Raw genomic sequence first — 17,896 nt, forward strand, 5'->3', positions numbered from 1 at the left:
TGAAACTTTTGCACCGTATATACATCACATGCACGACACTGGTTAAGATGGGTCGAAGCAGTACTGCAGACTGTAGGCGGAGATGCGGGGGGACGGGCACGTTTTGCCATACACTCTGGGAATGTCCCATTATCTAGACATTTTGGGAGGCGGTTACCAAGGTGGTTGACAAAGTATGTAGGATTTCCCTTACTCTGTCCCCCAAGACATGTGTGCTCAATAGGTGGGACGCCACAGACTTGAATCGCATGGACCAACTAAGGGCGGCCACTGGCTTCATACTGCCGAAGCGTAATATCGCCCGTTGATGGGGAGTTTCTGAGTCACCAGCAATAGTAGAATGGGAGCGAGATGTTGATTGGTGCATGTTAGCTGAACGGGCGGTTTATATAAACAGAGGATGCCCCAAAAAATGGGACAAGGTATGGGGGAAATGGAATGCATATAGAGGCAACATCTGCACTTCCCCCTCAGCACAAGGAAATGGGCAGGTGATGTTAAGGCATGACACTTTCCCTGTTGTGGGTGGGGGAGGAAGGAGTGATACATGAGATGTCCAGTGATTGACGATAATTGCCTGTTAAGAACGGATGTGTGTATACATGTTTGTATTGTAATATGCTGTGCCAATATCGGTCAAATAAAACGAGTTTAAAAAATAAAAAAAAGATGACAGTCCGCCAGGGAATCACCCAGTGGAAAAAACAGGCAGTACGGGCCTGAGTGAAATGTTTTAGTATCGCAAGCAGATGAATAATAACCTTGGTAGGCATCCCACCTTCTTCGAACTATACCAAGCCACTGCGGATGAGACACTTACCCCACACAAGAGAGGGCTCTAACAAGAATCATACCTAGTTATGCCATCAATATATGCTACATATGAAGGGCATAGTCCTGAAAGACCAGGGTCACTGGAATTATGCGACAGGAGAGGACCAAATTATGGGGCTGGGTTGAATAATTTACGTGGCCATTGTAAGTCAAATCAGGTGCCGTAATGCAGCACATCTTGTTATAGCATTACTTCATTATTTCTTTTTTTTAATACATGTTAACATTGCATGGGTACGTTTTTCACTTCAATAGTACAAGTTTAGCACCCAAATGCATCAATAAGCAACAGAAAATCTACCAGTCAGCCTTTGCGAAGTGACCTCCACTGTACAGCAACACATGTTGCTACATTTTACCAACTTTTGATCCATTTGAGCTAGAAACTCATTTTTCTGTTAAAATATGCAGCAGATGATGTATGCAGCAAATGTGGCAAATCCTTAAATAAGCCTCAATCTCATAATTCCTGTGGGCCTAAGATCAAGAACCACCCAGGTGGAGGTAAATATTAATAAAGCAGATCTCTATCAAATGTACGTGATGAGTTTCCAGCGACAAGGCTCTAGCACGGATCTGGACCTCATGCACAATGCCCACTGCTTTCACGTTTATAGGTGACATGCCAGTTCCACACTTTACCAAACACTCATGAAAGCCCACTCATGTAACAAAAAGGAGCATCTCTGAGCACTTCACGCTTCAATAATGGGAAGCAATGCACTATGCATGAGCCAGATACATAAAGTACACTTCAGTGCAATGCAAGAATAGAGCAAAGCGTAGATGCCGACATAATTAGTTTTTTTTATAAATGAGACAGATACCTTCTTAGCATCTCTGTGAAGTCAGCAACTGGCCTCTAATAAGCTACTACAGTAATCATAAGTAAAGTAATTGATTGAAGCCAGTTGTTAAGGAAGCCCCATGTCACCTTGTTTACGTCTACACTGAAGGAGAAAAAGTCTACAGAAAACAATGCACACCTGGGTCTATACTTTGTGAATCTTTCTACTTATTTCTCTCTCCTAGAGTCCAAATGCCGGACGGTGGACCACATTTCTTTGTTGCACCCATCATTTTTTCGTTCCACACACTTCTGGAGAAGCATCTGCTCGCCCTAGACTTAATTTTGCCTTCTGTTTTTGTTGCATTTTTAGTTTGTGAAGAGTTATTATGGTTTTCTTCATAATCAAGGGGATAGCTATTAATGGAGCAGCAGGCGCAGTCGCGCCTGGCCAGGAGCCCCAAGGGCCCTCTGAACCTTGCATATTACGATACTATACCCTCAAATCAGGAGTCAGAGGGGAAATTTCCCCTGCGTGAAATAGACTCCATGACGCCCATTGATACACCACTGCTCATAGCATCGGTAAAATGCTTTGGTGACAGAAGTCCACAAACTTAACTAATAACACTAAATTAAGCGAAAATTTAAAATTTGTAAAGTGGGAAAATGAATTTGCTCCATTTCATATAAAGTATGCACAGTACTAATAATAACCTCGTCATTTTCTGTTGTGGTATTATTATTATTTGAGCATAATCTGTACAGTCCATCCCCTAATCTGCAAGCAGCAAATGTAATGCAGAATTGGTGTAAAAAGTTTCGGTAACATAACCTTCAGTTTCTCTCCTTAGACACATACATTAGGACACTAATGTTTTCATCACAGAGATGATGTTGAGGTTTCTGAGTAACTTTACATTGTCCCATCGCCCCTTTCCTCATCCCTTCATTTATATATTTTAGGGTGATCCCCCTCTCTGGCATCCACACCCAGCACAAAGGGCAGACTCCCCCAAACCCCCAATGATTAGTATGAGCAGGCAGAAAGGAGTGGGATCAAAGACTGTATAGAGGGAGGGTGAGAAGTAGGTTGTGGGGAGTTCTGGCATGCGAAATGGGTAATCGGAGCAATAAAGAGTACAAGTAAGTCCGCGCCTCAAACAGCAGGCTATGCTGCAGGTCATGACTGGGATGTATTGGCAGATCTTTGTATGTTGGAGAGCAAGGGTATCACAGGATGCATCAGGTAAGGTTTGAGGTGCATGGGCAGAACTGCACGCGAGTGTTAGTGAATGATTGGCAGGGTGTGCCACAGAGCACAGTTGAGGTGCACTTAACAGGGTGTATTAAGAACGGAGTTGAGGTGTTTAATGGATTTAAACATAGACCCGATATTGGTGCAATTTTTAAGGCAATTATATTCTGGGGCATCAGCTAGGGTGAGGTATGGATTAAAAGGAGAATGCTCTGCGCCATTCCGCGTGGAGAGGGGCATGAGACAAGGATGTGTCTTGGCCCCATTCCTTTCCACTTTATATACTAATGCACTAGAAAAGGATCTGGAAGAAAGGGCAAGAGATCCACCTTATATTAGAAAAAAACAATTGTTACTCTCCTCTATGCGGATGACGCTGTGCTCATGGCCCGAACCCAGCTGGGTCTACAAAGAGCCCTTGCCTCATATATTGATTTTATGGACGTTCGAAGCCTGAAACTAAAGGTGAAAAATACCTTTGTTAAGTCTTGTGGGAGGTGAAGACGCAAATGTAGCAGTATGCCACCAGGTGAAAATAGGATAGATTCTACCAATACGTTCTCATACCTGGGCGTCCTATTTGAGCATACAGGTTCTTGGGTACCCGCAGTAAAGAACAGGTGTCTCCTTTTTATGAGGTCAACAGCAGCTTTTGTTAATTTTGCAAAAAAAATGGGCAAAAGGCCCCCAGGAATTCTTTTTAAAATCTATAAGTATGGGGCAGGAATATGGAGTTTTAATGTTGTATCATCAATTCAACAAGTGGAAAACACTTTTTAAGGTTTATTTTAGCAGTGCCATCGAGTTCCCCAGGTTTTAATTGCCATAGTGAGCTAGGGATTTATTACATTACTGACATTATTAAAGTGCAACCACTTTTATTATGGCATCGAGTCTGGACCTCCAGCAGTACAGGGCTGAATAGAGAAATTATCAGGGATTCTATGAAGCTGGACCATGTACGTAAGATCACTTGGTTGAATTATGTGAAACAATTTCTGATGGATCTTGGACGATCTGATTGTTATACTTCCCCGGAATCTATGAGTTCTATTTCAAGGAAGGAGTTGAAGAAAGTATGCATGGCCCACCTAGAGATGCTACGAGTGGCCTTAGAAATGAAGACAAATTCGGTGGTTCAGCATCAAATGACATTGGTAACATTCCGTATTCAACCTTATTTAGACTGGTGTACCATGGGATATGACAGATATGTTTTAACAAGATTCAGGTTTGGAAGTTTCTATCGTTTGGTTAGCCACCCAGCCGTTAATGATTGGTTCAGAGATCTTTGCAATTGCCCTTGTGATAATGTATCACCACAATCTACAACACAGTTGACCCTTTTTTGCTAATTTTATTAAGGGGAAAGGGCAAGATGGATGTTGCTACTGCTAAAGTCGGGGGGATGGAAGCAATGCCGTCCGGCTTTTCTATATCTGCAATTACTGGAGAATGTTTACTGTGTGGGTGTTATGTCTGTTTTTTTGAAACATATATTGCGAGTAAGGAAAAGCATAAAAAGTTAACATCTATTAAGATAATGCTTTTCCACCACACTACTTCCCTGTGAATAGCCTAGTCTTTAATTTATGTAACAGATGGAATTGTATATGAATGGAGCATGAGATTATCTGAAATTTTAAAATCAACTCGATTCTCATTCGTGTCAAATGTCTTATCTTGATGCTTTTATGATTTTAATTACTAAAATTGAATAATGTTTATTCTGATTCTGATTCTGATGAGCAGGGTGTGCCGCAGAACACAGTTGAGGTGCACTTAACAGAGTGTATTAAGAACGGAGTTGAGGTGTACTGGCCGAGCAATGTTTGCCTCAGTGTAGGATTATCGTGGTGTGCTGTAAGACAGAGATGAGTTGCATTGTCAGAGCTGCGTGTGAATCTCAGTAAAGGAATAGCAGGAGAGTCCCAGGTTAAGATACATTTGCACTGGCTAGCTGTGTGTGGGGCCCAGTTTTGAATAGTAGGCTGTGCTGTAGGTTAGGATTGGGGTGCACTGGCACGGTTGTGTGTTTTGGAGAGCAAGAATGGCAGGGGGTATTTCAGGTAACGTTTGAGTTGCATTGGCATAGCTGAATGTTAGTTTCAGTACGTGATTAGCTGAGTATGCTGCAGGGCACAGTTGAGGTGCACGGGTAGTACTCTCCTTTTCTCTCTCCTCTTGCACTCCTTTCACTCACCATTCTCCCTAAACTGTACTTCAGCACCCAGCCCTCCAATTCTGCTCCCACTCCTCTCCCTCACAGCTCCAATCTCTCTGTGCCTGCTCTCCCTACTTCCAATCCCTGCCTTCCTTTGCACACTTTAGTTCTCTCTGCTACTAATCAGGAGAGTGTATTGCAGGACAGGGTTAAGGTACATTAGCAGAGCTGTGTTGGAGTCCCAGTCTTGAATAGTAGGACATCCTGCAGAACAAGCTTGACATACACTGGTAGAGTTGTAGGAGAGTTTCTGTATTCAACGCCAGGCCACCTAGGTGTAGCGTCCTCCTCAGCCCGGGATCTTGCCAATGACTATGCCACACACAGATTACAGTATAACACATCTTTAATCTTCTGCGAGTAACCACAAAGTCAATATTTTAAACCTGCATTCACTCCACTACGCTCTAATGCTTATATCACAGTTCTGCGGAGTCCATCAGGAGTCAAAAGGGTTTGGTCACTACAAACTCACATGACACTACAAATATCCCTCTGTTAATTAAAAAAATTGCGATTTTTTACAAATATAGACACAATCATAGCTCTTCAAAGAGCCTTCATGGCGCTTTCATCGCACGTCCCGACCGGGTCTTCGTAAACTAGGGATAGGCAATAGAAGTGTCCATCACTGGCATTGGGGATGCAGAACAGCAACAGTCAGGGGGTCTTTCAGTGTCCTTTCAGACCCAGTCTCTACATTGACACAGTGCTTGATGAGCGATGAGCCACGTCGTAAAGGAATTTCGTGTAATGGACTTCCCACGATGTTGGGCATTCACCATGTGTGCTTTAATGATCAGAACATGAAATGGCTCAGCATCAAAAGGAGCATCAGACTTTTGTTTTCTATGCTGACAAATAAGCACTTAATCTCCTCTAGTAAAAGTAACGTCTTTTGTATATTGACGCTTGTCAGGATAGACCTTCTTTTTCCTAGTCTTTCATGTGGGTTTCTTCCTCGGTATTTGACCTTCTGTTGGTACGTTGAGGTATCTTTGCCATCCTGGCTCTCCCGCACATCAAGGTTGCAAAGCTTTCACCTGTGGATGAGTGAAGGGTCAAATGGTAAGCTCAAAGAGTCAAATTAAAGACAGTTTTAAGATCGAGCTTTAAAAAGTGTGTTCTTCTGATGCCTCACATTAGGATGACTGAGAAAGTCTCTGAATTCTCGACTGTTGGAAGGTGGGCCGTTGTCAGATTTTAAGATTGCTGTAACATCCCATATCACAAAGATGCCGTCTAATCTCTCGATGACTCTCTCTTGAGTGATAGATGAGAGATCTTCTATCAATGGAAAATTGGAGCATTCATCAACAATCACCATTAGATGATGTCCGTTGCCAAGAGGACCGAAGAAGTCAATGGCAATGCTTCCCATGCATGCGTTGACAACTCTGACAGTTTAAGCTGTGTTGACAGATGACAGGCCTTCAATTTCTCTTTCAACTCTCTCGTCGAGATGTGCTAACCAGACTCTGTCTTGGAGAGCTCGTTTGGTGGCAGCAATCCCACATTTCAATTATCTGTTGTCTCAGACTCTTCAGAATGACAATTCTCAAGCCTCTTAGAATGATACTTTCATAAGTAACAGACATTTTATCTTTGACATTTATTAACTTCTGGTATTCACTGTCACTGGTAAGAGATCAAGGGTTCTGGTACCAAGATTGATGTATAATAATGTCTTTCTGTTTTAGCATGTCACTATCTTGACTTGTGGCAGTGACAATTTGTTCCAATGAAATGGCAACTGTGAAGGCTTCAGCCATTATAAGAATGGCTGCCTGGGCACTGTAGAGGCACTTGTGAGAGTAGTTCCATTCTTCCAATTGCAGGCCCCAACATTCAATGCAAGGAGGCCTTTTTTCCTTTGGATTGCAAAGGTGGTCAACAATACTGACGATCTGTCACAAGCATGAAGGGCTTCCTACACAAGAATATGTGGAAATATGCAGAAGCCCACACCACAGCTACGTTTTCTTTCTCAGGTTGTGAATAAGCACGTTCAGTTTGGGGCACACTTAAACTTGCATATGCCAAAATACGTCTTCGAGTATTTGGGTGTCCGAGGTGCTGTGTAAGGATGGCCCCTAAACTGACAGGACTATGGTCAACAATAACCTCAGCATGAAGATTTGGATCGAGTAGTGTTTGATGTTCTGGAAGCTTTGCTTGCATTCATGTGACCAAAGAAAAGTTACATTCTTTGTATCAAGTCCCTTAATGCTGCACTGACAGTGGCAAAGTCTTGTATGTATCTAGAGCAATAGCTGGCCATGGCAAGTGATGAAAATAACATAAAAACATCTTGTGGGGGACTGGCAGTTGACAGCGCTTGCACTTTATCTGGATTGGTTGTCATGACCTCATACAGAAAAATATGGCCAAATAATATTTACTTTGTCTTATGGTACTCACATTTTTCTGCATTCAAAGTTAAAATGGTATCAGCATAGGCGGGCGCCTCCTTAGCACCCTCTCCCCCCACACAGAGTTGACAGCCATTATCCTATCCCAGCATGCCGCCGTACAACCTTTACATGGGGGACCGTGGACTACTCTGCCCCTCTTGACTCTATATCGACACCCCATGCACCCTGAGACTCAGACACACCCTCCCTTTCATATCCCCCTGCACAACATTGCATGGCCACCCTCTCATCTTCCTAACCAACGATACCACCTGATTACAGCTATACACCCTACACCCAAACTAAATCAGGGGCTGCCTGACCACGCCCACTTAACTCTCACCCCTGCCCACTTCTCCCTATCACATAACGATCATTGACTTCTCTCACCACAAGGTTTTCTCTCCCCTATCTTCTATACTGTACTGCTTCCACAACACAGGCCTTACTGCATGCCATATACTGGCAAATGTTCCTGTAGCATGAAGTCTCCCCGCCTGGTATCTACTACCTACGGAGCATCATGAGCTGTTCTACTGTTGCTATTGAAGATACTATTGTATGTACAAATCTACTTACTTTCTGCTCCCAAGCCTCTGACCTCCCCCCTCTCCCCCTTTTCCCTTCTCCCCTTCACACTCCCCCTTTCCCTCCACAACCCCACTTATACCCCCTCTCTCCATCAGTGCATAACCTTATACGCAATGTTGTTCCCAGTTATAGAGATGTGTCATGGTCTTATTGACTTGTATTCATTACCCTTCAGAAACAAAATAAACTAATATGAACCAAACAAAAAAGCTAGCATCAATGATCAAATGACACGTTTGTGTGAGAGCTTTTTCATGCTGCTTCTGCGGGGTGGTGGGATTGTGATCATATACCACAACCAGTTTAAAGTTACTTTTAAGCCCCTTTTGCCTCTCAACTGAGAAACCCTCTTGCTCAAAATAAAGATTCAAAACACTTATTTCTTCAATGCGCCTTTGGACTTATCACCCCCCGGGCCCCAGGGAGAACTTCATTCATTCACTACTAGAATTCATGGAATCTTGGGTAGAAACCCCCAACTTTGCAATCTTTAGGGATTTTTACTTTCATCTGGAATGCATGGATGACAAGGATATATAGCAGTTAATTGATATTCTTCAGTGCTTCAACCTTTCACAAAAGGTGAAATATCCATCTCACAAAGCCAATCACATACTTGACGGCATTTTCTCAAATAACCTGGATCTACTTGTTGGAAAAATTCTGTGTGTGGACAGACCATAGGGCCATTATGTTTAAATTAGTCATCCACACAAAAAAGACTCTCACTCCCAATGCACCAGCAGTAATAAAATATCGCCCCTGCAAGAAAATTGGTAACTTAAAATTAGATAAATTGCGGTAATAAACATGCGGTCACTCAGAACCAACAGCCATGCAACAAAACTAGCTGACTTATTTCACACTAAAGTAAATAAAATACACTTAGAATTTACTGCAGCATCGGACAGTACAGACTGGCAATCAATGACAGTTAGTTGAGAAAATTATCACCACTAAACCAAATCAATGCCCTCTCTTATTGAACACTTTTACATCACTCACTGAAGAGACAGTAGCATCCCTTATTGAAACATCTAAATCCGAAGCTCCATTACATCCCTGCCCCTATCACGTTTGTCACCCTGTCTCTAAAACTATTTCAGCTCATCTCATGTCACTTCTAAACAGGATTTTCATCTCTGGTTGTTTTTCAGTTATGTGGAAAAAGAATCCATCTAAAGAGACCTTCACTTGATCCTTCTGATGTGAAGAATTACAGGCCAATCTCGGGCCTCCCTCTTCCGGCCAAGATCCTCAAGAAGGGGATGAACCAATAGATCATGACTTTTTGGAAACAACTAATCTACTCGACCCGTCAAAGCATGTGTCCAGACCCAACCATTGCACAGAGTACGCCCTAATGGCAGCCACAGAGGAAATCAGAGCTTTTGTAGATGAAGGTGGCAAGGCAGCTTTGATCTTGCTTGATCTCTCAGCCACTTTAAACACAGTTGACCATTTTATTTTTGTCAACCGTCTTGAAAACATTGGCATTAAAGGTACAGCTCTAAAATTGATCCGCTCCTTTTTGTCCAACAGGGAGCAAGTGGATGCTCTTGGACATTTTACCTCTGCACCTTTTTTCCTTCCTTGTGCGGCTCCCCAGGGCTCCTATTTGAGACCTACCCTTTTTAATGTGCATGTCATACCTTTGATAAAACTTATTAGATCATACGGGCTCAAAGTATTTTCCTACACCGAAAGCACACAAATAGTGGCGTCAGTCTTTTCTGAACCAGAGAAAGTGGCCAAACAATTCGATTTCTTTATGAGTGGCATCGCTGGCTGGATGCAGAAGAACTTATTAAGACTCAACTCAGAAAAAACAGAGGTGTTACTCTTTGGCAATGACACCTCTCACTGGAACACCAATTGGTGGCCCTTTATTCTCGAGCCCCACACACTGCCTGTCCAGAAAGCTAGAAACCTGGGATTCATCTTTAACACTAAATTTACATTCAATGAACACACCAATCAAGTATTATCTTCCTGTTTTTTCACTCTGAGAATTTAAAAAAAAGAGTCTTACCTTTCTCCAAATGAAGCTAAGAAAAGCAGCTATAATTGCCCTAGGTGTGTCCAAAGTAGGTTACTACAACGCCTTATATGTAGGCTCTCAAATTGGTGTACTGATGGACATCCATAAATTATGTTCAGTTTCGCAAACTGTTAAGGAATGGCACTGGCTACCAATTAGGGTATGAATCAAGTTCAAGACCTAATGTTGGGCCCATCTTTAAATGTATGTGCCTGCCCCGTCCCTGCAGTCCAGCGCAGCAAGACAGGTAAACATTCCCAGAACCAAAAAAGCATATGGAGGAGGAAGACTTTTCTCCCATTTCACCTGTAAATGGTGTCACTTACTGCCTGACCATCTGAGAGCTCGGACAGATTTTCTAAAGTTTAGAAAACAACTGAAAACTTGGCTTTTTTGCACCTCTGGTAAAAACTCAGTTTCCCTGCATTTGTTCTGTGCCATAATGGTTGACACTAGCTTCAAGACACCGATTGTTATTTGTGCACTTTATGAAATTATTAACATAACATATTAACATAACACATGGGAGAAACCCATGGAGTTGGACCAGTGGAAAGCTCAACGATATTGTGTTTGAGTATGGATTCAAGTTCTTTTTCAACAACTTCCTGTAAGTGAAAGGCAATTCATCAGTGTCTTTGAGCAATAGGACAGACGTTCTCATTAATGTGTAATTGGAGTTTCATCGTTTTGAGCCTTTCCAACCCATGAAACAATGAAAGGAATTGACTTACAATTTTGTGATGTTCATTAATGTTATAGCTCACTGATATTAGTCCCATGTCAGCAGCTGTGATGAATCTGAGTAAACAAGCACTTGATGCTATACCATGAGTGTTTGTACTTTTGTCTTCTTGTGTTTCATCATTTCTACAAATGAACCTTGAGTTTTTAGTCATATTGTCAATGCAGACCATGTGTACACTTTAGTTTTTAATGGCATAAGTTGAGGAAATGGAAACAGTTCATTATATTTCTCCTCAGGCATAATATTTATTGATGCACCACTATCAATAATGAAAGGTACTTCCGTTGACCTTTAGTTTGATTTTCCGACAATGTTTGAATGAATTTGTTGCTTTGTAATGTCGACTTTTCTTGTCCCGCTATTTTTCCTCACAGGCGGCCAGTCCAACATGCATATGTTTCTCTGAGGTAAACATCTACATTACACAGCCATCTTCTTCACTTTCGCTTGATGTTGATATTGAAGAACTGCTTGACAAGGATTTAGATGTCGATAAACTTCATTTGGTGTCAATTTGCCTCTGCTGATTTGGTTGCTTGGCATTCTGGTCGTGCGTCGATCATCGCTTCTGGAGCGTTCGGCAGCCATTTTGTCTTTGCGCCGTGATGCACTTACTTTTTCCTTTGCCTTGCACACCATCACAAATTGGTTCTCCTTTCCACAGCCTTTGCAGATTTTCCCAATGGTGGGACATTTACCTTTGTGTGGAAATTGAAAAAGTACACAACTTCTTTTTCTCTGGAGAAATCACTCTTTGTCCCTCTGCCTTGTGCTTTGGCTTACTTTTCACATTCATGCCCGGCTCACTCTGGGCACCTCTGGCCTCCATGTCAGCAGCTTGTCGATCCGCATGCACTTCAGCTCTGGCAGTATTGACAACTAGCTCCAGACTATGAGTTTCTGTCAGCATTCGTTGTCTGAACAAGTCTGACAAGCATCCGTCAATCACTCTGATACGTATAGCTTCCTCATCATAAATGAATTGAACTTACAGTGTTTGATGAGCGTATCCAGTCTTTCGACAAATTCATTGATGGTCTCACCAGTTTTCTGTCATTCTTGACAGACAATATAAGTTTTGCAATCTACATTCAGCATTGGATTGAACTTGAGGTTCAAAGCTGCTTTGATTTGAATATATGTAGTTTTGTCAGCTCGCTGCATTTTCTTTATGACTTCTTTTACACTTTCCCATGCAAGATTCTTAAGGTACTTTATATTCTTCTTGTTATCTGCTTCTTCTGTCGCATCAATGAAATCATCAACTGTCTCAATCTTTGTCGCCAATATTCAGGTTTTTGGCAATATCGAATGGTGGTTTCAAGAAGGCAGAGGCATTGTGAGCAGTGGTGGAACTTAACATAGGTCGAGAGTACAGTTTTGTCCTACGCTGTTTAGTGATCTTGTCTATGCAACCCAACTTTGAGGACTTGCGATGTGCTGGCCTCTGGGTCACATTTGATAATGACAGGAAAGGTGACCTATTTCTTGGTCTCCGTTGAAAAACCAAAATTTCAGGATTCCAATCACCAATCTCGGCTTTCAGAACTTCTGAGACCTTTGAAGTTGATCTGAGCACCACTCGGCAGCTTTGGTGGTGTGCTGCTCTGGGTATGGACAGCTCTGCATGAAAAACCCCAGGTGCTTCCTATGGGATCACTCCTTCCAGCGCTGTGGCATGATGGCTCTCTTTAATCAGTACTGATAGGCAGATGACCATTTCTGTCATCCCTTTGCCTTTAGGCATCACTTTGTGCTGTCTGGAATCTGATTGATCTCTGTTTCAAAGTGCTTCTGTTCATAGCGCTATCTTGCACTTTGCTGTTCTTTCAAAACCTGGTTGCATCCGCCTATATCATTATTACTCCATATGATGTACAGCTTTGAGTTCTGTAGTAGCACAGTACCTCTCTTTGAGGCTTTCCAAGTAAGTTCTTGGCCAATGATGTGTGGACTTCTCAGAGAAGCTTTTGTTATCTTCAAATCCTTTACACGGAACTGAGGTTGCGCTTTGACTCCACAAATGCCAAACATCAATTCCACACTTCAACTGAGGCACTCATGGCACGCACAAGCAATTTGCTGGACCACGAAACATTCTGGCAGAGCACTGTCAAACTCCGGGTTACTTATCCCCTATCTCATCGCGAGTTGTATCGTTCTCCCCAGCCCAGATACTCCCCAATGACTACGCAAACTCAAAATTCTAAACCTGCATTCACTTCACTACACTCTAATGCTTACATCACAGTTCAACGGAGTCCATTAGGAGCCAAAAGGCTTTCATCATTACAAACTCATATGACACTGCATTAGGGATTGAGCAAGGGCAGGTTTTGTTGATCCACGTTAAAGACTCTCATATCCATACCATCTACCTACCCATCACCTGCATCAGCTCCCTGGAGGCTAGTGCCCTCTAGGCTAGCAAGGCAGACTCTTACTAGTCTCCTGCTAATTTCCTTTCATATTTTCTTCTGCCTTACTCCTGCACAAGTTCTGCCCTACTTTTCCACTCCTCTTGCCCTCTTACTGTTCTTTCCCTTCTCTTGTCACTCCTTTATTCCTTCTCCTCCTCTCTCATTCTCTTATCTTGACATTCTGACCCCAATCATTCCCTCAACCTGAAACGTCTCCATTTTCATTTCCTCCTACTATATCCTTCCTGACCCCATTGACCTGTTACATTCTCTCCCTCTCCTCCTGACCTTATTCTACCTCTCTTTAGCGCTCCTCTCAATCCCGTCTGCCACATCACATTCCCTCGTCTTCTCTTAAACTCTCTTTATACCTCCTTCCTCTTTTGCCCTCTTCACTCTCTTTCAAGTCTCTCCACCTACGTCTTCTACTCTTCGTATTCTTCTGGAACATTTTTTTCTTCCTCGCCTTTTTCAACTGCTAAGCCCTGATAAGGAGTAAAATGCCAACGAGTTCAGCTATGATGCCTGAGAAACTTCATAAAGAGTTATTAAGTGCACTAGAGACTGGTTGTGTCCCAGGCGAATTAAAAAGAGAACACATTCATCAATTATTAGAGAAGCCTTCTCTAGGCCCAGATCAGGTAGAACATTTTAAACTAGTTTCCCAACTACCATTCATGGCAAAACTACTTGAGTGAGAGGTGTATAATAAGTTATTCAGAATTGTAGAGGGCCAAGTGCTACTTAGACCAATGCAGGCAGATTTATGTGTCAGTCGTAGTTTGGAAAGTATGCTAACGGCTGTATTAGAGGATTGATGCATGTATACAGACAAAGGTGCTCTGGCAGTATGGATTATGCTCAGAGACCTTTGATAATGTTGACCACCAGGTGGTACTGGGATGCATGGAAGTCTGTTGAATCAGGGGTACTGCTTACTCATGGCTGCAAACTTTTTTGACAAACTGAACCACTCAAGTGGTTATGGGTTTACAATCATCCAAAATCAAAAATCTTACTCCTGGAGTGCCAACGGGGGTCAGTGCTTTCACCATTATTATTTAACCTATATATTGTGCTGTTGGCGCACATAAGCCCATCAGATGGCCTGACCTTCTGTATATATGTTGATGATACCTAATGTATCATCAGCACAAGGGTGGAAAATCTATGTGGATGCATGGCCAATATCCAAAAGTGGATGACAGGCAACTACTTAAAGTTAAGCAAGAGAAAGACAGACATTTTGGCCCCTGTACAGCCTACGTCAGTGAGGTGCTCTGGTCAACGTCACTCAGGCCAAAACCTAGTCCGTTACAAAAGGTGCAGAATCTGAGTGTTAAATTTCATTTAATACTCACAATGTAAGCTCAAATAAATTGAGCAACCAGGACCTGTCTATATCAATTGTGAATTCTGATGAGTATTATTAATCTAGACTGGATTACCGTAATGCTCAGTTTTAGGATCTTCTAGTAAACTCAAAAAAGAAACTTCAGTTGATTCAAAAAGCACCAGCCAAATGAATGTTTGACCTGAAGAAATATAAATCTATATTATCAGCCTTAAAGAATTTCATTAGCTCCCGGTTGCACAAATAATTAAATTTATGTGACCAGTATATAGTCTGCTTTATTACATGTGAATTATATCCTATGGCACTTCTAATGAGGTGGATAGGAAATCTGTCATTTTTGTGACAGAGTAACCCAACTGCCAAACTCTAAATCTGGCCCTCCATCCTGTGAATAAATTGCTTCATGCCCATCTTGAGAATCCTCCCTCAAAAAAGTTATCTTTCTAAATAGCAAATTAGAGCTTGATATCTGATGGGACCTGTTTTCTGAAAGTTCTACATTTCAAGAGTATCATGCAAGGAGGAGGAACCTTCTCTGTGGTGCTGGCCAAATTGTGGGAAACAGATTCTGAACCGAACTGAAGACCGGGGGCATATTTACAAGAGAGTGGCAGAGCCAAAATTGCTCAACGCCGCGCTCCGCCATTCTGAAAATGCAGGGATGTGCCATATTTACAATGATATGGCGCACCCCTACGTTTTTCATAGCACTGGCGCTAAATTCAGCTGCCTAACACCAACACTGCCACCCTTTCACCATAGTGCAAGAGTGCCTGCGTTGAGGGAATGATTGTTTATGTGCAGAAAGGCATTCCTTCCTGCACATAAACAATCACTAATGGTGATTTAAAACTCCTTTGTGTGCTGAATTTTGCAGCACACATAGAAGTTGCGAATAGTCATTTTTTTAATGATTATTTATGTGCGGGAAGGGACACCTTCCTGAACATAAACAATCATTCATGCCAATTTTCTGTTTGAATGTTTGCTGCAAAAATTATAAGAAAATAAAAGTTTCTCCTCGTTTCACCATGTTAAGATGAGGTTTTTTTTTGTCTTAATTTTGGCCCTGCCCCATAATTATACCACCCTTGTAAATAGGGGGCAGCAACAAAATCAATGGTTATTGGGGCAGAATGTCCACCACAACACCCAATGCCCGCCCCTTTCAGGCTAAGTGTAGCGTAAAAAGGGGCCTTATTTACAATGCGGCATTAAGCCACGTTTAGCGGCTTAAAGCCGCCATGTAAATAAGGCGATGGACTTAACGCCACCAGAACATCTTAAAAAGTGACATTCTAGTGCTGTTAAGTCCTTGTACATATACCCCTAGTTGTTCCCTTCTGTTTAATGCGTATACATGTGACCATCCTACTGTAATCACTCTGGTGTAATCTAACATGTATGAACATTAGCGCCTAGATACCTTCTGGTCATGGCCTATACTAAAAAACATAAAGAAATGTGAATACAAATTCCTTTCGCCAAAGACTCGATACAACTACTGCTCTCCCTTCTGCCCCTTCCTCTATTCCTCTCTCCTATTGCACAACTTTCACTCTTTTCCCTTCTTCTCCATTAACCAAATAGATGGCTCCTAGGCCCTCTGACCTTCTCATGTGCACCCGCTGCTCTCCCTCACAACTTTACTCTCCACTGACTGCTCTCATTCCTGGCCTTCTCCTACCCCCCCAAGCACACCACATTCCACTGCGCTTTTGCTCAATTCTTCTCCTCTCTACTTTGTTCCCACACAATCTCTCTCCCACTGCATCTGCCCCCTTCCTTTTCTTTCTTTTGATCCTTCTCCTCCTCATGCACACAGCCGACCTCTCTCACCCACTCTGCTCCCATTCCTTTCTTTACTCATGTAGTCTCTCCCGCCTGCTGTTCTTTTGGCCCTTCTCCTGCCCTCCTGCACACATGTTATTCCTACCTGCTTTAACAACACCTCTCTCCTACCCTGAAACCATCACCCACCACTTCCATTATCTAAGGCACCCAGTTAACCTAATGCAAAGGCCTGATGCATCAGATCAGAAAGGGAAGGCTCAATAAAGCAAGCAAATGTATTTATGAGTGCAGGAAATGTTATACCTCCAGGATATTCCACTCAACAATAAAACCATTGTGAGTTCACAGGAATTAAGTTGGACTTTGCAAATATGCTATACCTAGAGCATCACAGAATAAAAATCCCACCAACCTTCAATTAACCCAGAATTTAGGACTAATACTCTGGTCATAGTAGATATCCTATCTGGAACACTAAGAACAATTCACTGACTCCCAGTCAGAAGACGTGTCTCCTTTATGGAATTCATTGTACTGTATATCGCGTTATACCGGAGCCTCACGCATCTGCAACAAATCCTGCAAACATACCCTCACTACCACCACTGACCCTCCAACTGCTGTTACTAACCATGCCATTAGAAAGGTTTGTAAGCAAGAGCTGTTGACACCTCTCCTTCCTATGAGCTACGCTATGATACTATCTCAAAGTACACTGACGCGGATCAAACAATGACCTCATAGCTTGCAAGGGGCTAACCACTGTTTATCTCAGGGGCGTAGCAAGGGCGCCAAGGGCCCTAGAGCAAGCAAGGAAAATTGGCACCCGACTCCTAGTTTAGAGGCATAGTACAGCAATATTCAGGGTTCAGTGGGCTCCTCAGGCTCTGGGGCAGCCGCAGTCCATGTAGGTAAGAGCGGTGGGGCCGGGTCGGAGGTGATTCAACAGACGACCACGAGGGAAAATTAAACAATAGATAGATTTTCCCTCCTGATCGTTTGTCAAAATCCCCCCCATCCGGCCCCACCACTCTTACCTATGCGGGCCGCGGCTGCTCCTGGGCCCCGGTGTCACAGCACCCGTTGCATTATTGATAGCTACACCCCTGTTTCTCCAAAGTGCATGGGCAAGATGGGGTAGGGATGTGATAGAGTCATTTTCCCATGATCCAATCTGATTTGAACTAAGAGCGATAAAAATAGATGCATCAGTCACCAATATGCCAACCTATTGTGATTTCCTCTGTTAGTCTATCGCAGTGCGCCGGCATTGTTACAGATTTTAAGACTGCTACTGCAAGTTCAACAGTGCTATGCTGTAAACATCCATTTAAAAACATTTTAGGTTCTAAGGTATCTTTGTTGTTTGGAATTCTGCATTTCAAATTATAGAACTTGGAATATTTTCAATATTCCTTCTTATGGTAC

The 17,896-nt window shown here is 42.6% G+C and overlaps 1 protein-coding gene across 1 annotated transcript in view; it reads right to left on the reverse strand.

The window, feature by feature from the left end:
• LOC146866242 (atrial natriuretic peptide receptor 2-like) overlaps window positions 1-17,896 on the reverse strand; it is a 398,280-nt gene that overhangs the window by 203,656 nt on the left and 176,728 nt on the right. The gene's annotated exons all lie outside the window — the stretch shown is intronic.

The sequence above is a fragment of the Triturus cristatus genome, chromosome 2_1, assembly GCF_964204655.1.
Source record: "Triturus cristatus chromosome 2_1, aTriCri1.1, whole genome shotgun sequence".
Taxonomy (NCBI): domain Eukaryota; kingdom Metazoa; phylum Chordata; class Amphibia; order Caudata; family Salamandridae; genus Triturus; species Triturus cristatus.